Raw genomic sequence first — 23,564 nt, 5'->3', positions numbered from 1 at the left:
TATCATGCAAGACATCGAAAAGAGAAAGCAGTGGAGATGAAGGTTATGCAGAGGGGAACCCTCACTGTGCGCAAGACAGCCATGCGGAGCTGAACGGCTTCCAAGGCTGCCATACCTTGTTCCTCCAAGCCTCACGTGTACTGTCGTGGGAATAGGCCTCCCAGAAATGGTCCATATCCCACCTATTGAGGAGCTTGCGGGTGTTCTGCAGGGTGAGAGAAAGGCAAGAGCACACCAGATGAGTTATGCAGCTCTCCCCATCTCTCCCGCTCTGTGAAGCAAAGCCCTTTTTCCAAACAGGCACAGCCAGGCAAGCAGGCCTTTCCGCAGGGACAGGGGCCACAGGAATTGTGTGCAAGCGGAGCTCCTACCTCTGCAATGCCCCAGCAGTTTTGGCACTCCTGCACCATCCTCTGGACTTCCCAAGGATTCAGGAGTCTCTTCCTGCCGTTCTCCTCTGCCCAGGGGGAGCCCGCCAGACACGGCACATGCGCTCTAGGGAGAAGCACCATGGGCAGTGGGTGGCAGCACAGGAGCACTTGGCTGTTCTTGCTCACAAGCCATGCGCCATCTTCACCTCCATGGTGTCCATCCCTCCAAGGTCTCCATCCTCCCTCAGTCCCTTCCCACTCCCCTCCAGCAAGAGCCCAGTGTGAGCAAAGCTCCTAACAGCCTTGCACCCTTGGCAAGGGAAGAGAGGGGGAGAGCATGGGCACCCCTTGTCCCTGCTGCACTCTTGAAGCACTCTGAACACTGTCTCCCTCAGACAAAGGCGTCCTGCTCCTGCACAGAGCGAGCAGTTGGAGAGCCTGCACTTCCCACTTGAGCATTGCCAGGGGCTGCCCAGATGCTGTGCGTGGTGGGAGCAGAGGATGAGGGGAGAAATGAGCCCCTGCTCGGAGGGCAGAGGAGCTGCTCCTTCCCCTGGAGCCTTGGCAGAGACACTGTGTGCAAGGCAGGAGCTCCCTGCTGTGGCTCAACAGCAGCCTCCTGCACGAGTCTCACCTGGCGGGAGGTGTTTCCTCATGGACTCTCTCCTCCCTGGGTTTGTAGGCATTGCCCTCAGGGATTCTGGGCAGGTGCCGAGTTCCCTGGGAGCCGGAGAGCCTGGCAGGATTCTTCTCTGCACGGGCTGAAAGAGAAATCTCCTGAGAACAGAGTCCAAGGACTCCTGTCCAACACGGCCACCTCCAGGCGTCTCTCAGCAGCTCGAGAGCAGCCAGGCTGCACGGGGCCACGTTGTCCCCTTGCACATGCAGGCAGCCTCGGGCAGGGCTCTGGGGGCTGTCCCCAGCCCTGTGCAGCCATGTGCCCCACAGCCCAGGCCTTCCCCAGCGCCTTTGCTGGGAAGAGCCTCTGGGACAGCCCTCCTGGCAGAGCTCCACAAGGCCTTACCCTCCAGTTGGCGCCCGCGCAGCGTCCCGTGGGGCAAGGGGCCGGCTTGGCCAAGGGCCCGCTCCAGGCTCTCCTTGCCCTTCCTCTTGGGCATCCCCATGGCTCCGGGTGGATGCCGGCAATGGGAGAAAGGTCTTCCCTCCTCGACCAGAAGCAGCTGGTCCTCCAGGCTCTCTTCTCCCGCAGAGCCCTCCCAGGAGGCACTTCCCGCGCTCTGGTGACACCTCCTTGGCCTTGCTGGTGTGGCTGCAGAGCAGCAGCTGTGCAGCAGGCGGAGGCCAGAGCAGCTCCCCGTGCCTTGCGTGAGCGAGGCTGGGCAGGGAAGTGTGGGGCGGGCATGGGGCGCCGTGGGGAGAGGGCAGCTGTGGCGCGTGCGGCCCACTGTGAGGCCAGCCCGTGTCACAGAGGGGCTGCAGGGCCCCTGCTGGCCCTGGCCACGACAGGCTGCCCAGGAGGGCTGTGTGCGCTGTCCGTGCAGCCCTGTGTGAGGCGCGCTGAGCTCCCAGCGGGATGTCCCAGCTCCCAGCAGCTGCTCCCCTCTCCCCACGGCCAGCGCAGCCTCTCCCCACGGCTCCCAGCAAGGCCCGCGCAGTGCAGGCCCTGGGCCGGCTCTGGGCGCCGCGCTGCTCCGCACCAGCTGCTCCGCTGGGAGCAGAGGAGGCCGAGGGACGGCACTGGTGGCGTCTGCTGGCAGCAGAGCAGGAGGCCGCAGGGCAGCCGTGTCCTGGGCACCTCCCGCTCACTTTGCTGCTCAGGGGTTCTCTCTCCTGGCGGGACTCTGGGTGGCCTCAGGACTGCTTCCAGCTGTCCTCATCTTGGCCAGAGACACGAGCCTGTGGGGAGAGCGAGAGAGTGTGGCAGGAGGAGAGGTGGAGATGAGGAAAAGGGAGAGAGGCAGAAAGATTGTCCTGTGCTTTAGGAGGGCCCTGGAGAGCTCCAGCCACAAGCAGGGCTTCCTAAAGCACTGGAGAAGGTCAGCAATGGTCAACAGAGCCAGGCACCGCTGCTGCATGGAAAAGGGGCCTCCTGCAGAGTGCCCAGAGAAGAAAATCATGAGTCAGGTGTAGCTAATATTAGCATTTGGGAAGAGGCAGCGCTGAGAGGGAGGGTTAGTGAGCAGCTCGTGTGCCTATCTCTTTGCAGCTGTGGAGGCACAGGGCAGCTGTGCTGGAGAGTTATTTTTTAAATGAACCTTTTTTTTTCTTATATTTCTTTGTAAATGTATTAATATCCTGCATTAACAGGATAACTGAAAAAAAAACACCGTAATGATATCCATTTAAAAGGAATTCTCTAACAAGAATTACTGAATTTCATTCATTACAAATAACACTATAAAGCCAGCACTTCTAATCAATTTACCTCGTGACATCTGAAGAAATGTATTGTTTGTATTTTTCCATTCTCTGCCAAGTGCATAGAGGTATCTCCATTCACTTCTTAAAAATGCAGACATCTCTTTCTTGAAATTCTGCAAATTTTATTGCTTTACAAGTATACACAGAATGATTTTCACAAGCTTGTTATGCATTTTTACCAATGTTCTTCATGTGCAGATTTTACTGAATATCTCATTGTTAAATTACTACAAGCAGTAAAAAGGAGACCCGATTTACAATGTTTCCATATCTGTTGCAGAAGAACCAATACTGGCATTGTGTCATTAATACAGAACTTTAAAACAGAACTGTAACTTGTTAAGAAATATGGCTAACTTTACCCATGCCTGATTTTGCAGATGCCAGTTAAGGAAGCACACACTAACAAAACTCCTGAAAACCCCATATAAATAATAAAATACATGAAAAGTACATTAAAAATACCTAAAGAACAACATGCTTTACCCAGACAACAGGTTTATCTCTGTGTCCACATTTCTGCTTCTATAGGGGAATCTGAAAGTCATAAGTAATTTTGAATAAAAAATAACACAAATGGTTCTTTGCCAGCCGACATCTCTCATGTGCTTATACCTGTGCTGTAAAGAAACAAAACAAAAGAAAACAAAAAAACAACCAAACCACAACAAAAACATAGCACTAGTTTGGGCCTTTCCAGAGCACTCAGCTGCCAGCAGTATTCTGGACCATATAAATACATCATCCTCCTACTCTGGCAGGTTACAGGAAGATGTGTTGTCTTACAAGCAGCTCCAAACGCGGGGGCATCGTCCTGGGGCCGGCGGCCTCTGCACGGGCAGAGGAGGGTTAACGCAGAGCGCGGGCGCTCGCCGTGGTCCCCGTCCCCTCCTGGGGGCCAGCAGAAGGGCTTGGACAAGGGGCAGCGGGGAGGTGGCGGCTGCCTCGCGTCCTCGAGTCTGTCTGTCCTGTGCCCGCTGCCCTCATCACTCTGCGCCTCGCAAACGCACTGTCCTCGCCCCCAGGGCAGTAAAACAATAATGTTATTGTCAATGATCATAATAATAATTTATAAATAATTAAATGTCCGCTTTCTGGGCCTACCCTGGGCACCTCCTGCCCCCACGGTCAGCCTCGTCATGGACCAAAGAAGCGCCGCTTTCTGCTCTCTGTGAGCTGCTGCGACTCAGCTCTGGCTCTCCGCTTGCCAAACACTCATGTGCAGATGAGCCCAGCGTTGCGGTCCTCGCCGCGGCTGCAGATGGTGCTGCTGTCTCTGGGGAAGGTGTGGGAAAGCTTGAGGTTTGGAGGGTTTATTTGTTTATTTAACTAGCATTCCTCTTTCCAAATACAGTGCTCCTGAAGTTGTCTTTGTATGAAAATCTTTTAGGAGAAAACACTAGCTAGGCGTGTTATAGTATCTGTTATGTCTGCTGTCATCTTGGGACCCACTTATTTGGAAAGAAAATATAAATAGAAGAAATTACTTGCTGGGAGGCTGTTTTAACACTGGCTCGTGTTGCCAGGAAAGACAGTGGTGGGGTCTCAGTCCCAGGATATCTGAGAATGGCTGAGGTCGGAAGGGACCTCTAGGGAACTTCTAGTCCAACCCTGCAGCTCAAGCAGGGTCAAAGCTGACAGGATGCAGCCCCAGTGACCTGGGCAGGGGGCTCCAGCCCTGGCTGTAGCGTGATATGTTTTGGTGTTGAATACTTGCCTTATGTGCTATTTCTTTTTTTTTCCCAATAGAGAGAGGAAAGTAAAATGGTGTTTTCCCCACTAAAGACAACTTTGGCACTGGCGGTGTGGACTAGCACTGTTTCTGGGTATGGGGCAGGCCACATAGTGCTGGCCTGTCCCATTTATAACCCATCTCCGTGGGTACTCCAGGCTGGAGCTCTCCAGCCCGGGAAGCTGCAGCCACCCCGCGGCTTTTCCAGGGAGCTGCAAAGGACCCGGGACACCGAGAGCGGAGGCGGCGCCTTTAAGGGGCGGTGCTGGGAGAGCGCCACTTTCCACCAAAAAAGGGCAAGGGGCGGGGCCAACACTCCCCTCAGCCAATCAGACGCCGTCAAAACAGGCGGCTCCAATGTTGAGGCGCGCCAAGCTGTGGGTGTAGTGCTGCGCTGTGTCCCTCCGCCCCCGCGGGCCGGGACTAGCGGCCACAGAGAAAAGAGTCCGCGCGGGGAGGCGGCCGGCGGGGGCAGGCGGGAGCCGCGCGGGCTGGCGGCGCGGCGGGGAGCAGCGGGCAGGAGGCGGCGCGGCCACGAGCGGGGCGGGGCAGGACGGGGTGGGACGGGACGGGGCGGAGGGATTCGCAGGAAGGGCCGCGGCAGCGCGTGGAACCTGGCGCCAGAATTGGCAGTGTCGTCTGCATCGCTTCGGGCCGTTGCGACGGTTTGTGGTTCGGGGCCATGTTGGTGCTGTGGTCCCACTGTGCGCCGGATGGTGACGCGACGCCCCGCAGGGACCCCCCGCCTTTGGACCTTGACGAGGAGGCCGCTGCCGAGTTCCCCCCAGTGCGTGGCGGCCCTCGTGCCTGGGCCCGCCCCGGGCCCGCTGCTGCCGCCGCCTCGGATGGTGCCGGGGACGCGGCCACCGCCTCGAAGACGGCACGGACAGCGCAGGAGCAGGGGGTGAGCGCGGGGGGAGGGCGCGGGCGGCCACGGGAGGGCGGCCCGGAGCACATTAAGGGGCCGGGGGCGGCCCCAGGGCAGCCCCTTGCCTGCCCCCTCCAGCCGTGGGACCCCGGGACAGGGCCGCCCGCGAGGGAAAATGGAGCCTTGAAAGGAAGTTTCCACAGGGCTGGAGCGGCTGCGCCTGGAAAAGCCCCTGCTCCGCATCCGCCCATAGCAAAGGGCATCAGCATCACCCAAACGGATGCATTTTTGCTGCACAAGGAGGGCAGCTGAACTGATCCCTGCTAACAGACAGTCCCTGAGCTGCCTGCAGCGCCGGGAAACGCTCCAAAGTGCAATTGAGTACCACAATTCAGCCCAATTTGCTTCCTGATCGCAGCTTGCTTTGGTTAGCTCCATTCCTGAAAAAGAAAAGTCGTACTAGAAAGACCCTAGAAACTTTTTAAGACAACCAAGGTGACACTTACATGGAGAGTTTGTGTCATTTTAATGGCATACGTACATCAAAAATATTGTTTGACATGGGGTGTTTTATCTGTAATTGCTTTCCAGCTGGGCAATGGGAGTTACCTGTGACACAAGCTCCAGGGAAATGTGGAGAGTTACCACTTGGGGTGCTTTTAAACAAAGCAGCACTTAGAAATAGCCCAAAATGGTTTAAATTCTTCTTCTTTTTTAAACAACCTAAGGGCAAAACCTTAGAAATCGCGTTTCCAAAGGGGGTTACGTGTCCGTGCTGTCTACATCCCGGTGTTGTTACCACTCCTAAGCAAACAATTTCCATTGGAAAAGCTCGTTGATTTTAATGCATCTTTCCAAATGTGGCAGCCCCCCGCGTTCTTCCCAGGCATGGATCTTCCCAATGGGATGTTCCGCGCCGCCATGGCGATGGAGGGCCCAACGGATACAAACCCAAACTCTGCTCTTGCGGGGAGCCCTGCCCTGGAGCCCTGCTTGTTGTGCAGCCCAGTTTCCACACAGCAGAGCTAGAGGGGTTTTAGTTGCTTAGACTGGTTGTGTGTTGATAAATAAACCCCTCCTTTGAATGTTGCTCCTTGTTTGGAAGTTTGTCAGGAGTGGTTGAACCTGGTGGCCCTGTGGAGGTGCTGAAGTTTTTTCCCTGGCTCTGTATTGAAGTCGAACAGGTTTTCATGCTTACTTCATCTACAAGAAAAGCTGAGGGGGAAATGTTAGCTTTGATATATATAAATATATTGACATATTTTTTAATGTATTTTTCTGAAAGCTACTTATGGGTGCAGAAGTGGATCAGGTTTTCCCAGCTGTTAGTTGCCCCTCTACAAGTCAGGAGAGTTTTAGAACCAAAGTGCCTCAGTCAGGCAGAACTTCCTTCTTCGCTGACTATACATGATTCACATAAATATATTTGAATTTCCTTCTTTTCTTAGGAACCTTCATTAAGACAATATCACAACAAAAATACTTCATCTTCAATGGAGGAAATGCTTCCGTCCCTTTCAGAAACTTCGTCCTCAGACTTGCTTGCCCCCTTTTCCTTTGCAATGGAATATAACTTTACCAGGTAATATATTTCTATGTTTCGTATGTCTGGTCAGTTAATACCTTTAAAAACGAAGTGTAATAGCATATACAGTGAAGGGTGCTATGCTAAATTTGCAGCTGAAATGCTACCAAGGAAGCATGATTACATTAACCTTAATGTGAGCACCCCAGAAGTGGAGTGACTTTTCCAGAGAAGGTCATCCGCTCCTATAAAAATCCTACCTCTTTTCCCACCTCTCTTGGGATCTCTCTTTCACTTGATTGCTGATTAGTCATGTCACTAAAGGGTGCTTTAAGGACTTTTCAGATCGGTGGGAATTAGAGAATAATCACGACTATTCCTGTGGTGGTCTGAGGGCGTTAAGAAAACTTTCTGTTGGCCACTAGTTTTTTTGCAGAGCAATAGTTGGGGATTAGTGCCGAGATGACCATGCACATATTGGCTGACATTCAGCCACTGAAATTCTCAAGCTTTGGATTTGAAGGCAGAGCCCCCCTCCAAACATCTCAGACTATTTAATTGTGTGGAGTAGAAATCATTTACTTAAAACATAGAGATAATTTATTTGAAAGGACACTCTGCCTGGTCATTTTAGTGGTTTTTTAGTCTCCTGTGTCCCATGATTAAACAGTTTTTAATTATTTAACTTGACATTTGGGTGAAACAAAGTCCTTGTTTATATGCAAAATTCAAAAAAATGGCTTGTAATTAGTACATATAAAGAAGCTGACAGCATTCTTAGCTAGAAGAATCTACTGTGATCTCAGTATTTAAATATGATACATGGTGTTTACAATATATATACTTAATTTGGTATATCATCTGTTTTGTAGTCTGTAGTGATTTTAAAGTACTCTGAGAATTTAATCTATTTAAAAAATATTTGTTCCAATATTCACAGGCAGAAACAGACACCTCACTACAGAGATTCCTTGTCCTCCTCGTCCTCCCTGTCCTCCTCCTCTGACGAATCTGGGGAGCGTTTTGGGACACGGAGGAAACGCAACGGAAATCCCAGGTTAGTGGAATTAGAGCATGGGGAGAGGAGGAATCTGGTAAAGAGGAGGAGCATCTCCCTAACTGCAAAGTGTTATTCTCTGAATCTTGTACGGATTCTAAATTGTAGCAATATTTAATCGTATCAAAGGAACTGGGGATTGTCACTCAGCACTCTCGAGCTGTATTTCTAGAGTGATTCTTTTTGAGCCATGGCATTTGGGGGAGCTCACCTAAATTTTTTAATGTAAAATTCTACCTTTCTTTTCCTTTACAGTAGCTTATTTAGAAAGAAACCCACTCTAGCATGAAGTTTAAAATAGAGAAAAAGTGTTTTTGCTACTTAATATCTTTTCATATCATTTGTTGTATTAAGTATTTAGCAAATATGTTTTCAGGTAGATGTTTCTGAAATGTCTGTCTTTTGTTACACACACTCGCTTTCCAACACTTAAAAGTCTTCCAGCTTTCCTTTCAGTTCCAAGGAGCCTTTCTCTTTCCTCTTAATTCCAAGCAGGTGTCTTCCCATTAATATTTGGAAAGAAGACTAAAAGGGGATTCATGAGGATCGGAGGAACATGAGAGCAAGTCTGGCTGATGCCAGTGCAATGCAAATAGTGCCATAAGTGATTTTAACTCGTTGTGTTAGGAGGATATTTCCAGGGTTTCTGATGGAACCTTCTGTAGGCTGCAGCTTTCTTTAATGTGTGAACTTCTGTTGCCTTGATCTTTAGGTCCGATTTGATGGTGTGGGTGGTCTTTGTGAGCACATTGCAGTGTTAAAAGAGATGGGGATTTTGCCACTGCTTTATCCAGAAGTCTTTGAGAAACTCCAAATTCAGCCCCCAAAGTAACACACCTTTACAAAACGCTAATTCAGCTGTTTGGGGGAGGATGTTAAACCGAGGTATCAATATATTTTTTGTGCTTCAAACGTTTGGGCGTCATTGAGTTTTTTGTGGATTTTTTTTAGTAGTAAAAATAAATTATTTAAAGTGTATAAAATTTTGAGTAAGTGCAGGTTCAAAATGTAAGCAAAAGCCTTGGCATGATTGAAGAAATGGTGTATGGTGCTTTAAGGAGGGAGTATATAATATATCTCCAATTGAAGAACAAACTAATATTGTAAGAATTGCAGCCCCACAAGTTGGCTCTTGTTTGGCTCCCTTCTGCTGTGGTCCCCTGTGGTGCCTGGGAGCAGTTTTGGACGTGTCCTGCTGGACACTGCCCTCTCTCCAGAAGAGAGTGGGGGTGTGAGTTTGTTAATCCCCTTGGCTAGTTTTGCTTATCGGCATGTGAAATTCTTTAGAAACACAAAACTTCCTCCTGTACTGGCTTTTCTCACAGTTTAGCTGTTCCTGCTGTTCTGGATATGAAGGGGTTTGGTTCGGAGGAGGGAGTTGATCATCTTAGGGATGGGGGTAGAAATGGGCGTTTTTGACAATTTTGTGTTATGTGAATCTCTCTCTATTACAGAGGCTGCTTATTCTACAGCCCCCCAGGGACTGGAAAGACCCTGGTTGCCTCGGCCTTTGCCAATGAGTGCAGCCAAGGTGGCAGGAGAATCTCCTTTTTCATGCGAAAAGGTGCTGACTGCCTCAGTAAGTGGACAGGGGAGTCGGAGCGCCAACTTCGTTTGCTCTTTGAGCAGGTAAGGTTGCTGTGTGCTCTGGCAGAGCTGGGACTGTCATTTTTTGTGATGAACATTTTGGAGGAAGACTTGCCTTTTTTCCTTGTATTTTATTTATTTATTCTGCCCATTTCTAACACTGAAATGGAAACATTGGTGTTCTCTTTCTCAATGCCTCTGTACTTTGGATCGGGGAGTTGAAATCTTGGAGATGTGCTGGGGAAGATTTAAAAAACAAACAAGAGAGAACTCCCAAAAATCCTCAAACCAAGTCTTTTTTCCCCACCAAAACCACAGAAGAGGTTGGAAGAGATAATGGCTCAGATTCAAACAGGTGCAGGCTGAGAACACGTCACTCCATTAGCTCAGTTATTAGAGATCTCTGCTGCTCTAAAAATCTAATTCCAATGAAGTTGCAACCACAGTGCATTGCATGCATTTCCTCTTAGAGCAGCACCATTTTACTTGGGTCATATACCTGTATCCCTGTTTTGTTCCAGGCCCATCAATTTCGTCCTTCCATCATTTTCTTCGATGAAATTGATGGTCTTGCTCCCGCGCGCTCGAGCAGGCAAGACCAAACCCACAGGTACAACATTTTATTTTATTTATTTATTTATTTTTACATCTACAAATAATGTGCCTTATCTTTGAGGAAAGAAGACCAAAACCTGTTTATATATGAAATAATGTCCTGCAAACCTGTAGCTCATTATACTCAATTTCATGTCACTTTAAGCAACAGTTTAAAAGCATTCCCTAAGCTTGATACCAGCATAACATTTAAGTGACCTTATCTATTTTTGAGAGCCTTCAGATAAGTCCTCTCGCTCACCAGCATCTTCATGAGCAAAAGCTTGTCCTTTTTCAGGAATCACTAGAGAAAATAATGCATAATTGAACAAAATTTGCTAACCCAGTGAAGCAAAATAATATATATATATTTTTTCTGCTACCTCAATTGTATCAACACTGCTGGCACTTATGGATGGGTTGGACAGCAGAGGAGAAGTCGTCATCATTGGAACCACCAACAGGCTGGATTGGATAGATCCTGCACTACGCACAGCCGGGCGCTTTGAGCGAGAATTCCTTTTTAAACTGCCAGATAAAGAGGTAGGAACTTGTACTCAATCCTGGTGCTCATCCAGCAAATCTTTCTTGCTGACAAAGCCGTGTCACAACACGGTATCGTGGAGCAGGTAAGCGGGAATGCAGCCCTGTGCAGCTCACACACAGGAGCAGTATCCTGAGAGACCGTCCTGGTGCGGAGGGTGGACACGGTACGAAAGAAGAGGGACAAGCCCTAGGGAACTCATTATCCCAAATAAAACTGAGAAAGTTTAAAAGCAGCTCTTCACTGAAATCACTGTTTCTAAGCAATGAAAAAATGGGTATATAGCAAACCAAAGTATTAAAAAAAGAAAAAGAAGCTCCACGTGAAGCTGGTTCTTTTGTTCTGGCTGTTGCTAGTTAGCCAGACTATCTTGACTATTATTAGTTTTTTTTTCGTTTGTTTGTTGGTGTTAATTAGCACTTCTTGGGAAAAGGATAAAGTGGAGTATGACTGGAAGCAAGTAAAAATGCACCAAGCAGTGTATTTAATGAAACAGTGTATTTAACATAAGCATTTGCCTTCTGTTTCCGTCCAGTTTCTGGATCAGTGATACTAGCTTGAATCACAGTTGCTTTTTGTAGCAATTGCAGTAATTTGAACCAGGGCTAGGACTATTTTTCTTGAATGAACTGCCAGAAGAGTAAACTAGTGAGTCTGTCATCGTGATATCTTGCTACATTTGAGATAATTTTCTTTGAGGAAAAAAACTTTTCTTTCCAGTTTTCTAATGTTTGTTTTTCCCAAGATCATTAGGGCTCCTACTTGTCAGAACTTAATTTTTGTAGAAGCTCTCCTTGCCTTTTGGCCTTAGGTCCCCAGAAAGAGTTTAACGAAACAAACAGAAATATTAAGCTTTGAAAAGAAGGAGGGAATTCACTACAGTTTAAAAATCCCAGAAATTGAAAATAGTGTCTTGCCTTAATCTATTAATGTGAGGGGTTCTGCCTCTGCCTTTTGACTCAAGACAAGCTATAATGCAAGCACTTTGTTTCTAGGCTAGAAAAGAGATTTTCAAGATTCACATATGAAACTGACCCCTAAACCATGTGACACGTTCCTTCACGAGCTGGCTGAAAAACCTGCTGGTAAGTTCAAAAATCAAGTGAGTTCCTGCATGTGACTGAGTCTGCAGGAGTTAGAGCTCGTGGCGCACGGCAGGGGGGAACCAGGCTCTTGCACCTTGCTGCACAACTAGCCAGGGAGCCAGCTGCGTGTCCTCCAAGCCATCAGAGTGAGACACTTCCATCAACTTATTGCTTTCCTTTCTGTCTCTCCAAACAATGTGTGGCTTTTGGGGCATCTTCCTGGGAGAAAAGTTTTGCTTAGAAGGTTCAGGAGAAAAGTTTGGCTGATTTGTAAGCATGCAGGCCGGCTAAAAAAGCCTCTGTAATGCAGCAGCACTTTTCACATTTCCTATTAGACTGTTTGTTTGCTGTTTGTTAGGACCAACAGCAAGGTAGGACCATAACATGTACAGCTGGTTAAAACCAAATGTTGTTTTAGCTATCATCATTTTACCTCATATTAATTTAAGTATTTGTGGATCACATTGTGCGATGTACCCTCAGATATACAGAAGCCCTGAGAGACTGCAGCTAGACATCTCTTAAATTAAAATAACAGCAAAAGAGAGAGCTTTAGGAGAGCGTTGTAGAGTCTTGTGCAATCTCTTTAGATCTGCGGTAGGATGAAGTCTTCAAAAACAGCATTTAATATGAGCCCATCCCAGGGAGAAATAAGACTCTTTAATTTCTTCACAAAGTTGTCCCAAGTCTTTATCCATTTCTTCCTTCACTATAGCATGGGCAACACCTCTCAGAGCACAAGCTTTGTCTCTAATGAGACAATCTGAAATTTGACAGTCAGAACTGAGTGTTTGCAACTAGCTAAGTGAAATACTTGATTTGGATCATATGGAAAAGATGCAAAAGCGCTTTGGGAAAAGAGTTCAAGTTATTTCAGTGAATAGTTTTGGCAGAATAACATAAAAGTTAATAATCAAGGCAGAGGCACTACATCTTAATTAGTCCCGATTGCACATAATTTCATCTCTAAATAATTTAACGCTACACTAATTTTTAAAGTGGCAGGAAATGCTCTCTGTGGCTTTTTCAAGTGAGCTAATCCCAAGTCCACTGTAAAGAGACAACTCTTCTCAATCTGCTCAAGGGGCTCTTTCAAAGGGCTTTGAAGAGACACACTGGAAGAGAGAAGAAAAGCAGCAGGAAGGTGGGAAGCATGTGTGGGACAGCGAAGGGAACAGGCATGCAGAGCAGGATTTGCTTCATTTAGCTTCAGAACATCGCAATAAATACATTGGATTGAGCCACCCAAGACAGGCTCTGCTCTGGGCAGCAGGAAATTGACTGCCGGAATTGCCCTTTGCAAGTATCTGCTCTAGGCATCTCCTTTAGGAGGAGATATCTGCAGCAGAGCTAATTTTGTCTTTACTCGGAGTGTGAGAGAAGCCTCAAGACTAGTTTAGATGAGGATACCTCTGTTTAGACTATTCATGTCAGGAGCCTGGAAGTGAAAGACGAGGAATGCCTGGAAGAACAGGGCCCTTGCTGATACACAGCTGTATTAAAATTACAACTAACTCCGAAGTATATGCCCCCATCTTAACAGACTACTTCAGTAAATTAAATGAGAAAAAGAGGGACTTGGAGGTTTTGGGGGAAAGATGAAACCACATGTCATGGGGAGCCAGAGACAAAAGGGCGGGCGGAATCTTGAACTGTTTTTGCAAACATCTGCTGTTCTCCTGTTCCCAGAGGAACCACTGACAGCCAACAAACACGTAGCAGGAGCTTTAGGCTTTATTCAAACAACCCCAAAGAAATCTGACTGTTTTTTTCACAACTGTAGCATATCTACATATCAAAGTCTTTCCCCAGGTAAACTGTGGTGGTATCTGGTCTGACTTTCTAGGAGGAAACCAGGACTTTCAGTGATATTCAAAAAAGGATATTGAAAAACCTCAGGGAGTTAGCAAATTGAAATACAAAACACTTTTTGCTCCTCCAAAAAGAAATCCTTTTAGTGCAATGCTAAAGATAAGCCTTTTGCTAGAGCACACCAACACTGAGCAGTTAAAAATACACCCAGACAGTACAGTATTACAGACCCAGAGCAGTTTACCTCATCTGCATCAACAGGGTTTGTGAAGGCCTTGAAACGTCTGTCAGTAGCAGGTCTGAGAGTAACATCCCTTAAGAAAATGCTAAGTGCACCAAGGGACTCCTCCTCCTGCTCCTCTGCCCCTTGCGTTTCTCCCTGTGGTGGTTCCCGAGGTTCAGGCGGCGGCGCCGCCGGCAGCACTTCCAGGGCCTGCTGAGCTTAGGGAACCAGAACAGTTTATTGCATCGGCAGCGCTCAAATAGGAGCACACAGTTACTGATAGGAAACCCACGACCAAAACAAATACTCTAAGACTGTTAACATACAGTTAGCAAATTTTTATCTACAGAATAGGCTCACCTGCTTTCTTTCTAGATGCAGGAGGTTGGAGCAGCTTGATTTAAAATTAAGTCCTCAAAAAAGGACTCTTGTTCATTGGATGCACTGGCAAAGTGATGACATCCCCCACCTTTGAGGTTTCCTGCTGAAGTGGAAGCAAGTCCTTTGACTCACAAAATAACTGAGACAAACGTTTTCAGTACTGCTTTGTGGCTAAGCAAAATTAAATGATTTAGAAGGGTGCCCTTGTAATAAAAGGATCCATTTGCTTGAGGGAGGACAGTGTTCATATACTTAAAGGATTCATAAAATGAAACTGAATAAAAGAATTGGGAAAAGTGTTGATAGAAATACCTCCTCTCGGAGATCCATGTACGATATGCCTGCTGTTGCAAGCAACAAAACTGAACCAAATGCTGGAATGTTCTCTAGTAACGTTGTAAAAGTAGTTTTCAATGCAACGCCAGCTGTTTCCCACCATACATCGATCCGTGGAATATAAATTATACTCGGTGCTGTCCTCTGAGCTTCTCGGATAAACTAGTAAAATGAAAGCTTTGGTTAGAGCAATGAACCAGGGAGCACAGGCTGCTAATAAATAACTATGCATCAAACTGACCTAACAAAATAGAAGTGCGTGAAGAAAAAGTACCAAAAAGAAAAAAAAAACCCACCATGAAAAAAATTATTAATAGCAGAGTAAAATTTCTGCTTTGACTCAATATTTGATAGAGCTACACAGACAGAGATCCAGATTGCTGCCTGATTGCAAGACTGCTTACATGTAATTTTCTTCTAAAGAGCCTCACGACACAATAGAACATCTGTGCTTACATGTCCATCTCTCATAAGAGGTCAAAATGTTATAATATAGTAACAAAGTACATTAAAAGCAGACCACCTCCATTAACAGTTTCACTTACCTCACTTGAGCAGTTTACTGACAGTCAATGAATCTCATAAGATTAAAGGAAGAAGGAAAGATACCTGTGCACATATTTCCTCTGATGATGAGGCACTAGCAAACAGAACTGGCAGGTCCAGGGTGTAAACTGGAAACTTTTCCAGAGTGTGTGTGACTGCGGGTGCCAGGTGGGAGCTTTGGCCACGGTCTGGGTCTCCAGAGAGCAAGAGCCTTGGCCTGTGGCATGTTGGCTGGTGAGAAGCATTTCTAGAACAAAATTAGAAAATAGCAAGTTTAAAACACATAGTGATGAATAAAGATATAAATGTTAATTTGCGCTGTTTCAAGTTTCTCTTCAGAGAAGACATAAGCAACATAATCTGTTTCCAAGGACACAGCAAGCTGAAGATTTTGAACCTAAAAGGGGATAGGCATTTACCTCTTGAAGTCGAGGAATTTTTTCTTCTTTTGACAAGACTTTTTAGGAAAAGTCTCCTTATCTTCAAAGGCTGAAAGTGACTCCTCATCACTCCAAATGAAATCGCTTGGTAAAATAGTGTTCATATCAACTGGAAGACAAGAAGGGTTTGTTAACTTGCCTGGATAGTCTGCATGTCTCTCACTGTAATACAGCTTCCCAAGCAGCGCTGAAACCCACTTATCTTCTATTTCTCCCTTGGATGGGCTCACACTAAATCCTACTTTTGAAGACTTGATCCTACTGCAGATCTAAAGAGATTGCACAAGACTCTACAAAGCTTTCTTAAAGCTCTCTCTTTTGCTTCAATTTTAATTGAAGAGACGTCTAGCTGCAGTCTCTCAGGGCTTCTGTATATCTGAGGGTACATCGCACAACGTGATCCACAAATACTTAAATTAATATGAGGTAAAATGATGATAGCTAAAACAACATTTGGTTTTAACCAGCTGTACATGTTATGGTCCTACCTTGCTGTTGGTCCTTCTTAAGGATAAGTTCTGCGTGGGGAAATACTCTCTGCAGGACTCGTAGAATTCTCTTAAAAATCTTATTAAGCAGTGGTTTGAAAATGGGGGATAATGCTTGTCCGGGCAAAGCCGCAGACCTCTGCGAAGCTGGTACAATTTTTTCCATAGCCATGAAAAAATCTTTTGCTGTTATTTTAACTGAAGAGCCATCTAGCTGCAGTTTCTCAGGGCTTCTGTATACCTGAGGGTAGTGGCGCCGCAAAGCACAGAGGGCGGCTTCAGCACATGCAGACTTGATATCAGCACCACAGTATCCTAATAAAACAAAACATCAAATGGAGCATTATGTCGGGCTCAGGCAACACAGAACGGTCAAGCTGCCAAAGTGCAACATGTGAAGACTTTGCATGCAGTTTGCAAAGAAACAGTCTAATAGGAATGTGAAAGTGCTGTTGCACTACAGAGGTTTTGTTAGCCGCCCTGCATGCTTACAAAACAGCCAGACTTTTCTCCTGAACCTTCTAAGCAAAACTTTTCTCCCGAGGAAGATGCCCCAAAAGCCACACATTGTTTGGAGAGACAGAAAATAAAACAGGAAGTGGATGGAAGCGTCTCACTCTGATGGCCTGGAGGATACGCAGCTGGCTCCCTGGCTAGTTGTGCAGCAAGGTGCAAGAGCCTGGTTCCCCCCTGCCGTGCGCCACGAGCTCTAACTCCTGCAGACTCAGTCACATGCAGGAACTCACTTGATTTTTGAACTTACCAGCAGCTTTTTCAGCCAGCTCGTGAAGGAACGTGTCACGTGGTTTAGGGGTCCAGTTTCGTGTGTGAATCTTGAAAATCTCTTTTCTAGCCTAGAAACAAAGTGCTTGCATTATAGCTTGTCTTGAGTCAAAAGGCAGAGGCAGAACCCCTCACACTAATAGATTAAGGCAAGACATTAAACTCTTTCTGGGGACCTAAGGCCAAAGGTAAGGAAAGCTTCTATAAAAAGTTAGTTTTGACAAGTATGAGACCTAATAATCTAGGGGAAAAAAAATAGAATACTGGAAAGAAAAGGTTTTTTTCCTCAAAGAAAATTATCTCAAATGTAGGAAGATATCATGATGACAGACTCAGTAGTTTGCTTTTCTGTCAGTTCATTCAAGCAAAATAGTCCTAGCACTGATTCAAATTGCTGGAATCACTACAAAGAGCAGCTGTGATTCAAGCTAGTATCACCGTGAGTGAGTTGAGTTGCTTGAGTGAGTCAAGTGAGTTGAGTGTGTTGAGTTGCTTGAGTGGGTTGAGTGAGCTGAGTTGCCTAAGTGAATTGCGTCGTTTGAGTGAGTTGAGTTGCTTGAGGGTGTTGAATGAGTTGAGTTGCTTAAGTGAGTTAAATGAGTTCAGTGAGTTGAGTGTGTAAAGTTGCTTGAGTGAGTTCAGTCAGTTGAGTTGCTTGAGTGAGTTGTGTTTGACTTCCTTGGGTGAGTTGCTTGAGTGAGTTATGTTGCTTGAGTGAGTTGAGTGGGTTCAGTGAGTTGAGTGAGCTGAGTTACTTGATTGTGTTGAGTTGCTTGAGTGAGTTGACTGAGTTGAGTTGATGGAGTGAGTTAAATAACTTCAGTGAGTTGAGTGAGTTGGGTTGTTTGAGTGAGTTGAGTTGCCTGAGTGAGTTGAATTACTTGAGTGTATTGAGTTCCTTGAGTGAGTTATGTGAGTTGACTTACTTGAGTGAGTTGAGTGCGTTGAGTTGCTTTAGTTAGTTGAGTGAGTTGAGTGCGTTGAGTTGCTTGAGTGAGTTGAGTGAGGTCAGTGAGTTGAGTTGCTTGAGTGAGTTGTGTTAGTTGAGTTGCTTGAGTGAGTTGAGTGAGTCGAGTGAGTTGAGTTGCTTGAGTGAGTTGAGTGTGTTGTGTTGCTTGAGTGTGTTGTGTTGCTTGAGTGAGTTGTGTGTTGAGTTGCTCGAGTGTGTTGAGTGACTTGAGTGAGTCGAGTTGCTTGAGCGAGTCGAGTTGCTTGAATGAGTCAAGTAGGTTAAGTTGCTTGAGTGAATCGAGTGTGTCGAGTGAGTTGTGTGAAATGAGTTGCTTGAGTGACTGGAGTGAGTCGAGGGAGTCGAGATGCTTGAGTGAGTTGAGTGAGTTGAGTTGCTTGAGTGATTTGAGTTGCTTGAGTGATTTGAGTTGCTTCACTGAGTTGAGTGAGTTGAGTTGCTTGAGTGAGTTGAGTGAGCTGAGTTTCCTGAGTGAGTCGAGTTGCTTGAGTGAGTGGAGTAGGTCAAGTTGCTTCAGTGAGTCAAGTGAGTTGAGTGAGTCGAGTTGCTTGAGTGAGTCGGGTGGGTCGAGTGGGTTGAGTTCCTTGGGTGAGTAGATTGAGTTGAGTTGCCTGAGTTGCTTCAGTGAGTTGAGTTGCTTGAGTGAGTTTAGTGACTCGAGTGGGTTGAGTTGCTTGAGTGAGTCCAGTGAGTGGAATGAGTCGAGTGTGTCAAGTGAGTTGAGTGTCTCGAGTGAGTGAAGTGAGTCGAGTGAGTTGAATGAATTGTGTGAGTCGAGTGAGTCGAGCTGCTTAAGTGAATCAAGTGAGTTGAGTTGCTCGAGTGAGTCGAGTGTGTCAAGTGAGTTGAGCTGCTGGAGTTCCTTGAGTGAGTTGAGTTGCTTCAGTGAGTTGAGTGAGCTGAATTGCTTGAGTGAGTTAAATGAGTCCAGTGAGTTGAGTTACTTGAGTTACTTGAGTTGCTGGAGTGAGTTGATCTGCTTGAGTGAGTTGCTTGAATTGAGCTAGCAGAAAAAATATATATATATATACACATATATAATTTATGTACAAACAGGTTTCGGTCTTCTTTCCTCAAAGATAAGGCACATTATATGTAGATGTGAAAAAAAAAAAAAAAAGGTTGTGCCTGTGGGTTTGGTCTTGCCTGCTCAAGCGCACCGGAGCAAGACCATCAATCGATGATGGAAAGACAAAATTGTTGGGCCTGCAACAAAGCAGGGATACAGGAATATGACCCAAGTAAAATGGTGCTGCTCTAAGAGGAAATGCATGCAATGCACTCTGGTTGTAACATGATTGGAACGAGATTTTTAGAGCAGCAGAGATCTCTAATAACTGAGCTAATGGAGTGACATGTTCTCAGCCTGCACCTGTTTCCCTCTGAATCGGAGCCATTATTTCTTGCAAAATCTTCTGTGGTTTTGGTGGGGAAAACAATCTCGGTTTAAGGATTATTTGGGGTTCTTTTGTTGTTTGTATATCTTCCCCCAAACAGCTGAATTAGCGTTTTGTAAAAGTGTGTTGCCTTGGGGGCTGAATTTTGAATTTCTCAAAGACTTCTGGATAAAGCAGTGGCAAAATCCCCATCTCTTTTAACACTGCAATGTGCTCACAAAGACCACCCACACCATCAAATCAGACCTAAAGATCAAGTCAACAGAATAAGTTCACGCATTAAAGAAAGCTGCAGCCTACAGAAGGTTCCATCAGAAACCCTGGAAACATGCTCCTAACACAACGAGTTAAATTCACTTACGGCACTATCTATTTGCATTGCACTGGCATCAGCCAGACTTGCTCTCATGTTCCTTTGATTCTCACGAATCCCATTTTAGTCTTCTTTCCAAATGTTAATGGGAAGACACCTGCTTGGAATTAAGAAGAAAGAGAAAGGCTCCTTCTAACTGAAGGGAAAGCTGGAAGACTTTTATTTTTAAGTGTTGGAAAGCAAATGTGTGTAACAAAAGACAGACATTTCAGAAACATCTACCTAAAAACATATTTGATACATACTTAATACAACAAAGGATATGAAAAGATATTAAGTAGCAAAAATGCTTTTCCTCTATTTTAAACTTCATGCTAGAGTGGGTTTCTTTCTAAACAAGATACTGTAAAGGAAAAGAAAGGTAGAATTTTACATTAAAAAGTTTAGGTGAGCTCCCCCAAATGCCATGGCTGAAAAAGAATCACTCTAGAAATACTGCTCAAGAGTGCTGAGTGACAATCACCATTTCCTTCGATATGATTAAATATTGCTACAATTTAGAATCCATACAAGATTCAGAGAATAACACTTTGCAGCTAGGGAGATGCTCCTCCTCTTTAGCAGATTCCTCCTCTCCCTATCCTCTCATTCCATTAATCTGGAATTGCCGTTGCCGTTGCCTTTCCTCCGTGTCTCAAAACGCTCCCCAGATTCGTCAGAGGAGGAGGATGGCGAAGACGAGGAATCTCTGTCGTGAGGTGTCCATTCCTGCCTGTCAATATTGAAACAAATATATCTTAAAAAGTTCAAATTCTCAGGGTCCTTTAGAATCACTACAGACTACAAAATAGATGGTATAAAAATATAGGTATGTTTTTTTATAAACGCCATGTGTCATATTTAAATACTGAGATGATTAAATACTGAGTGGAGTCTTCTAGCTAAGAATGCTATTGGCTTCTTTATATGCACTAATTACAAGCGTTTTTTTTTTTTTTTTTTTTTTTTGAATTTTGCATATAAACAAGGACTTTGTTTCACCCAAATGTCAAGTTAAACAGTTTTTAATTATTTATTTTAATCATGGGAAATAGGAGACTAAAAATCCACTTAAATGACCAGGCAGACTCTCCTTTTTAATAAGTTAATTCTATATTTTAAGCAAATGATTTCTACTCCTCACAATTAACTAGTCTGAGATTTTTGGAAGGGGGCTCTGCCTTCAAATCCAAAGCTTGAGAATTCTAGTGCCTGAATGTCAGCCAATATCTGCATGGTCATCAATCCCTGACTATTGCTCTGTAAACAACTAGTGGCTAACAGAAAGTTTGCTTAATGCCCTCAGACTATCACAGGAATAGTCATGCTTATTCTCTAATTCCCACCGATCTGAAAAGTCCTTAAATCACCCTTTAGTGACCTGACTAATCAGCAGTCATTAAACTAGTCAGTTTAGTGACATGACTAATCAGCAATCAAGTGAAAGAGAGATCCCAGGAGAGGTCGCAAAAGAGGTAGATTTTTTATAGGAGCGGATAGCTTCTCTGGAAAAGTCACTCCACTTCTGGGGTGCTCACATTAAGGTTAATGTAATCACAGTTCCTTTGTAGCATTTCAGCTGCAGATTTAGCATAGCACCCTTCACTGTATATGCTATTACGCTTCCTCTTTTAAGGTATTAACTGACCAGACATAGGAAACATAGGAATGTATTACCTGGTAAAGTCATATTCCATCACAAAGGAAAAGGGTGAAAGTAAGTCTGAGGACGATAACGTATCTGAAAGTGCTGGAAGCATTTCTTCCATTGAACCTGAAGTATTTTCATTGCGATATTGTGTTAATGAAAGTTCCTAAGAAAAGAAGGAAATTCAAATATATTTATGTGAATCATGTACAGTCAACAAAGAAGGAAATTCTGCCTGACTGAGGCACTTTGGTTCTTAAACTCTCCTGACTTGTAGAGGGGCAACTAACAGCTGATAAATCCTGATCCACTTCTGCACCCACAAGTGGCACCCACAAGAAAAAAAAAAACACATTAAAAAACACATTAAAAATATGTCAATATATATATCAAAGCTAACATTTCCCCATCTTATAGATGAAGTAAGCATGAAAACCTGTTCAGCCTCAATACAGAGCCAGGGAAAAAACATCAGCACCTCCACAGGGCCACCAGGTTCAACCACTCCTGAAACATTCAAACGAGGAGCAGCGTTCAAAGGAGGGGTTTATTTATCAACACACAACCAACCTAAGCAACTAAAACCCCTCTAGCTCTGCCGTGTGGAAACTGGGCTGCACAACAAGCAGGGCTCCAGGGCAGGGCTCCCCGCAAGAGCAGAGTTTGGGTTTGTATCCGCTGGGCCCTCCATCGCCATGGCGGCGCGGAACATCCCATTGGGAAGAGCCCTGCCTGGAAAGAACGCGGGGGGCTGCCACATTTGGAAAGATGTATTAAAATCAACGAGCTTTTCCAATGGAAATTCTTGTTAAAAAATAAAAAAAAAAAAGAATTGTAACCATTTTGGGCTATTTCTAAGTGCTGCTTTGTTAAAAAGCACCCCAAGTGGTAACTCTCCACATTTCCCTGGAGCGTGTGTAACAGGTAACTCCCATTGCCCAGCTGGAAAGCAGTTACAGATAAAACACCCCATGTCAAACAATATTTTTGATGTACGTATGCCATTAAAATGATACAAACTCTCCATGTAAGTGTCACCTTGGTTGTCTTAAAAAGTTTCTAGGGTCATTCTAGTATGACTCTTTTTTTTCAGGAATGGAGCTAACCAAAGCAAGCTGCGATCAGAAAGCAAATTGGGCTGAATTGTGGTACTCAAACCCACTTTGGAGTGTTTCCCAGCGCTGCAGGCAGCTCAGGGACTGTCTGTTAGCAGGGATCAGTTCAGGCTGCCTGGAGTTGCCCTCCTTGCGCAGCAAAAATGCATCCGTTTGGGTGATGCTGATGCCCTTTGCTCTGGGCGGATGCGGAGCAGGGGCTTTTCCAGGCGCAGCCGCTCCAGCCCTGTGGAAACTTCCTTTCAAGGCTCTGTTTTCCCTCGCAGGCGGCCCTTCCCTGGGGTCCCACGGCTGGAGGGGGCGGGCGAGGGGCTGCCCTGGGGACGCCCCCGTCCCCTCCGCGCGCTCCGGGCCGCCCTCCCGCAGCCGCCCGAACTCGGCGGCGGCCTCCTCGTCAAGAGTCCAAAGGCGGGGGGTCCCTGCGGGGCGTCGCGTCGCCATCTGGTGCCCAGGGGGACCACAGCACTGCCATAGAACTGCCCCACCAGCATATAAAAGTATGATTATGACCATTCTTATTAATGAGACAGGGAATCCTTTAGATTAGGTAATCGAGAAAATACAGCAGCTGGGCAACCTTGGGGAATGGGGCCCCCAAGGAGGAGGGGCTGAGAATTGAAATAATCCCCAAGGCGGCGAAAACAGAATTTCTCAAAATGAAAGGTTTACCACTTTATTAAGAGATGGAGCGTCTTGTGGTAAGATTGATGATATCTCAACCCCCGATTTATAGAAGATGTATAAACAGAGAGGGCTGAATAAGCCCAACAAGAAAGTGCAGAATCCTAAAGCAGGAAAACCAGGAACAACTCAGCCTACGGCCCCCCGCCCTGGAGCCTCGATGGGGCTTCAGATCCCCTTGAGGACCAGATTCCTGGGGAGAAGGAGGATTGGGAGCCGTACTCTGACTTGTATCCATGGAAAGAGGGTAGGGAAATAGTTCAGCCTAGGAAACAAGAACAAAGTGACAGCCAAGCTCCAATGTGAGGGGCACGGAAGGACTGGCGACCCATGAAGAGCTTCAGAAAAGTAAAAATGCCCCCTGCGCAGATTTGTGCTACAACTAAATCGGTGGCTGTGAAACAGTCCAAGATTCTGGGGGTGGCATGAAGACATTTCATAGACCGTTAAAGACCTAGTGGATGCAGGACTCTTAAAACTCACTACCACAGCTTGGAATAACCCTGTGTGGCCCATCAAAAGGAGTGATGGTCATGGAGAATGACTGTGGATTTCAGAGAATTAAATAAACACACCTCAGCTCTTACAGGAGCTGTACCAGATTTTCTCACCTTGATAGAAAAAATTCAGAAGCATTGGGAGCTCGG

Source organism: Tinamus guttatus, unplaced genomic scaffold (assembly GCF_059628265.1).
Source record: "Tinamus guttatus ecotype Peru unplaced genomic scaffold, ASM5962826v1 Tinamus_guttatus_pri_ptg000139l, whole genome shotgun sequence".
Taxonomy (NCBI): Eukaryota; Metazoa; Chordata; class Aves; order Tinamiformes; family Tinamidae; genus Tinamus; species Tinamus guttatus.
This window is presented reverse-complemented; position numbering follows the sequence as displayed.